Raw genomic sequence first — 5,885 nt, forward strand, 5'->3', positions numbered from 1 at the left:
CCACTACATAGATTTTTTCTTCTTTTTAACATGTACTCACTCCGTTTTTAAATATAAGTTTTTTTAGAAGTTGCACTAAAAGACTACATACAGATGTGTATAGACATACTTTAGAGCATAAATTCATTCATTTTATTTCGTATGTAGTTCCTTAGTGAAATTTTTAAAAAGACTTATATTTAGGAACGAAGAGAGTACATATGCAAGCCCTCGTGTACACGTGTATATATTTACTATTATGAATGCACACATGTATATCCTATCCTTATGAACACTTCTAAAAGATTCAGACGGTATATCATATTGAAATTTACGAAATCGTCGTACGTACCTTGTTGTCGACGGAAACGTACATATTGACAAAAGTTCTAAAATAAATTCAGAAATAAATATGAATACCAAAATTTGAATTCTGATAGAATGGAAACACCACAATCACTTTAACCATTCAACTACGTGTCAGTTCACAACATTTGATTTAAAATGCGTGCCATTGTTCAACTTGTGAAATGTGGGAGTATATTTTTCTTGCAATATTATATACTCCCTCCGCCATGTAATAACAACCTTATAGCAACTTAGGTGATCCATTTCATCCTTTGGATCACCGCGGATAAAAAAGATGACCTAATGCGGAGATCCGTTTTCATTTTGCGTCCGTTCTTTGTTCGTACGGATTCATTTTCGTCTCAAATTTAATCCATATTTGGGTCGCGGACGGACACAAAGTGAATATTTTTGTGTCTTTATCGCCCGTCTCTATCAGCTGCATGTGCCGCGTGGCCCATCTGCCATCCACCCACCCATCCCATTCTATCTCCCTCTTTCTTCTCCCACCCATAAAGTCATCGTGTGGCCCACCTACCATCCAACCATCCATCCCATCCCATCCTTGTTCTTCTTTTTCTCTCTTTTATCGCACCATGCAGCCACCGATCAGCTGTTGGGCGCATTGCATGACCCAAATAAATAAGCAGACAAACACGATTGCTTGGCCAATCCAAATGTACAAAAACCGATGTTTGTTTGGGTCTTTGCGTTGGAGCTGCTCTTATATTGGATGGATAAAGTATTGTTTAGTTAGGGTGTCCAACGTTGACCTTCAAATCATCCGCTTTTGTCTAACCGATATGTTCATATTCATTTTGCCATCCAACACAATACCTTATCGGTTTGTTTTTGTGTAAACCGTAAGAAAATGGAGGGGGGGGGGTACGGAGTCCTGGCCATCGTCTAGTACGACTATGACACCCCTGGCTCATTAAAATCCTCCACTCGGTCCATTTTTCTTTCACTCTCCCCTTGCTTTGCATCCGTACCCTCCTCGTCCATAGTTGTCGACGTACCTCTCCGACCGTAACACATGCATCGTAGGACGTATGCATCCCCTACCAACGCACTTGATGGAAGGACCATGATGTCGCCTATAGGGGGGGAATAGGCGTTTTAGAAACTTCTACGGATTTGGCTTTATCCTAATGCGGAAATAAACTTAGTGGATACTTTCAAGCACAAATCTTAAATATACTAGGCTCAACTAAGTGCATCAACAACTTAATCTAAACAAAATGAGCACAAGAATGATACTAACAATCCCAACTAGCTTACATAAACTTACTCGATCAACATCACACGATATGAGAATGAAGGATACAAGATAGCTATTCACATTAATCATGATATATAAAAGTAGTAGTATCTATGAATTACGAACAATGAACTGTTGGACTAAATAATCTCTCCAATGTGATAACCAACACAATATAATGAGAACAACAAGATATAGTGAATGCAAGGTCGAGAAACCAAAGTAAACCACAAGTAATGGCCACGGTTAGACATAACCAAAGACATGGAGGCGAGGATATATTCCGATGTTCACCTTCTTGGAGGGAAGCTAGTCACCGTTAGAGACGTGGATGTTGATGGGGTTGTACATTAGGGGTAGGGCCACAAACCTGCATTCTAGGGCCCACCTAAGGCCCCACAGGGGCATCAATGTTCTCAAAGCTACCGGTGCAGTCATGATTTCACTCGGACTGACAAGTTCTCACTCGGTTGCAACAGGTCACTCGGAAGCTACCGATGCAGTCTGGATCTCACTCGGTCTGACATGTTCTCACTCGGTTGCACAAGGTCACTTGGACCATCTTCGGTCAGTCGGACGTGCCCTGACACTCGAACTACAGCAAGGTGTGGACGATGAAGGACTGCAACGGCCGCATACTAAAACTACCACATGAAGTGAAGTGAAGACCGACGTTACTAGTAACGCTAGAGCTAGAACTGCTATTACTAGTAACTTCTACAGTTATTAGCATTAACTCACCCTTGTAATGGCGCTCGGCCGGTCGTGGCGCCCTCTATATAAGCCGCATTCGAGCTCCTAGATAAGGGTTGAGGATTCCGTAATCTCACACCCCCCATAAGCAAACACTAGCATGTGGGCTCGAGACGTAAGGTCGTTACCACTCTCGAGTGGGGCCCGAACTCGTAGACCTAAGTGTAACCACTGCGCCGTAGCTAGGCTTCGCCCCCTCGTCCGTATCATAGAATTAGCAAGAGTGCATTCTCCAAGTAACAGACGACAAAATTCCGGTAAGGGCCACAGCAAACAAGTGTGAGCTAGAACTGCTCGGAACAAACATATGATCGAGTTTCCCAAACCTCAATCAAGCGTCTGTAGGAAGATAGTCCTATAAGATACTACCAGATATCCCACCTATGAATTCCCGAAATAACTGGTCATACAATCAGGCACCCGGATACAAGGAGTATTTCACACAACTCCTAAACTAAGCCGTCACCTGTATCACATCCTTCAACACACAACTAGCATCTCGGACCTTCGTCTACAACAGATCCTCGTGATCACAACGATACAAAGTGTGGTAGTACCCCCGAACAATCTACACCAGTACTGGGGACGTCGGGGTTATCTCACCACTACCCGTATTGAAGCAATAACGAACACCCACCGTTCTTAGATACTCAGAAATCTGAATGATGGCGATGTGCGCGATAATCCCTGGAGCTCAACACCCCTGATACTTAGAGCAGATAGGAGGCACCAGGACATGATTCCGTCACATCGAAATCATATAGATTTCGCAATACCCGCGTGATCCTAAAAAAAAATTTGAGCGAGAAAAGGAGTAGAGTTAAAGATTTGCTAAGACGGAAGCCTCACCAGAGCAAAGAAGAGGAGAAGAATGAAACCTACTCTCCGATATAACTAAGACTCAAAACATTTACTAGACTCGACTCGGCCAAATACGATCACACAAAGGCTCCTATGGTCGTAAGGCTCTGATACCAACTTGTAACGACCAAGATGCGGTCCTTTCCGATCTGGGGGTCGAGGCCCCGAATAGGAAAGAAGCGCATCTAAGTGTTTCGCAAGCAAGTAAACATAGCACATAAATAATAATTACAGTAGACAATCTGGGATTCAACTGCCTACTTATTAATAACACAGAGTACAACGCAGATACAAACAAGGTAGTTCCGGTACGGACTACAAAACAGGGAAAGTGTTATGCTACCCGCTGTAGGCCCACGGTCACGACCATGGCTCAGTCCTCTGGATAGTTCACATAAAGGCGATCTGTCTCCTCGTCGTACTGCCACGCCAGCTGGGTGCCGTCGGGATCATCAGTCTCTGGGGTACCTGTACCTGCTGGGAGTTTTGGAGGAATCCGTGAGCCACGGGGACTCAGCAATCTAAGACCTTGGTGCCAAAACTAGTCACGTTATTGGGTAAGGAAGGGGGTGAAGTGTTTCAGGCTGCTGCAACCTATGATTGGATAAGTGGCTAGCTTACGCGAGAAGGAAGTGAAAATGGACTACGCTAACGATTGGGAATACTTGATCAGAGAGTGATCCTGAGCACCTACCTACGGCAATCATAACCCCACCATGTTCCCGATCGAAGAGAGATCTTCGAAGGGACAGTCACGGTTACGCACACAGTTGGCATATTTTATTAGTTTATGTTTAAGTTCTCTAATACCGGATGTTAGCAAAATATTCCAAGTTGCCACATAACCGCGGGCACGGCTTTCCGAAAGATTAAACCCTGCAGGGGTGCTCCAACTAGTCCATCACAAACGAACACAGGCCGCAAAGGCATCCTCTATCACGAATCTCGTGATCTCGTCGGATTCCTTAGAGGAAAACCTCGACTCTGGGGAAACCAAAGCTTCACTAGGATTCCTATACGCAAGATATACCGCAAAGGTAAGACAAGACTAGCAGGACCTCCCGACGTGTCGACGACCCTATTAAGAGTCGCGTATCTCAGTCTCAGGACACGCCGGATGAGCGATGGTTACCACGCCAAAACACCGAGTTGCCCCGGGGGGCGTAATAAGCTGCTCTGGTTTGGACCAACACTCATGAGGAGCACTGGCCCGGGTTGTTGATTAAATTCCTCGGGGTAGCTATTCCCTATGCAGTTTATTATTAGGTGATTAACAAATAGTACCAATGTTGGGTCCTGCCGGACAAGCCTTAACACTACACGATTTATCAAGGGGGTCCCCATAACAACCCCGAACGTGTTAGGAGCGATCATTATGGAATCAAACACCGGTAACCGGTAACTAAGGCGGCAATAACGGAACAAGACACCCGGCAAAAGGCTAGGCCTCCCGTCATTTACCAAGTATATAGATACATTAATTAAATAACAGAAATTAATATAATGATATCAAGCTCATGTCATCACATGGGTTTAAAACACCTGCAACTAACAATGCTAACATTAGCAGCTGAGCAAGCCTACCTAGCTATGCAAGTTTGCTAGGAAAGAGTAAGGTGTTTAGGCTCATGGCATATGAAGAGGCAATATATTTTCAGTGGTAGGCAGCGAGCAATTTGACATGGAATCGAAACTAACATAACAAGTCTAGAGATGGGATCAAGGTCATATCATCTTGCCTGTGATATCCTCGGCTTGGAATGGTTCTGGATTGTCCTGCATGTACTCTCCTGACTCCACGTATTCGTTCTCCGCTCCCGGTGCTACCCAACATAAGAATAACAGCCAATGAACAGCATCACCACAAAATGCAACAAACACATGATGCATGAGATGAAAGTTGAGCATGCACCACTATTTCTAACACTAGCACAAGCAAAATAAACTACAACAAGTTTCTGGACAGAACTTTGCACTAAACTATTTGGACATGCATGGGAATGATATGAGAAGATGCAGCTCATAAAAACGGTGCAAAACCATATCAAGAACTTTGCAACCGGAGCTACGGATCAACGGAAATCAACGAAACACGATATGAAGCTCTACGTGAAAGATTCAACACCACACACACAATTGGCACAAATCTGGTGTTCCCAGGTTGCCAAGACATATATTAACCCAACATGAATGAAATGGAGCAAGGTAGAACACCACAACAACAATTAAGCACAAACTTTGAACAAAATGGCAAAACTACGCAATCTGCCAGTTTCTGCATCTTAGGTGTTTGTGAGCGACATGCAACATAGCTACAGGTCTTCAAATATGACAAATAATTATGTGGCTGTTGCCAACCAAGAACACTACAAGCCCCAGCAAGAATCACAGCAAAAGGAATTAAACTCTAGAACATACAAGGCCACAAACTTTCCCAAAACCATCAGATCTCAAGGACTTAGTGAAAATTCCTGCACCTGAGTTTCTATTTCTGTTCTGAAGCTTTTGACAGCAATCAAAACACAAGATACTGGACTCCAAATGACTTGAAAATTTACAGGAAGCTTCACAAACATACCAGGTTCAAAACACTAGCACTAAACTAAGTCCAGTTCTCAACAGAATGACCAGCACATCCTCATCTACAGGGGAAGAAAATGTTTCCGGCATTCCAGACTTAGTG

This window comes from Hordeum vulgare, chromosome 1H (assembly GCF_904849725.1).
Source record: "Hordeum vulgare subsp. vulgare chromosome 1H, MorexV3_pseudomolecules_assembly, whole genome shotgun sequence".
NCBI classification, from domain to species: Eukaryota; Viridiplantae; Streptophyta; class Magnoliopsida; order Poales; family Poaceae; genus Hordeum; species Hordeum vulgare.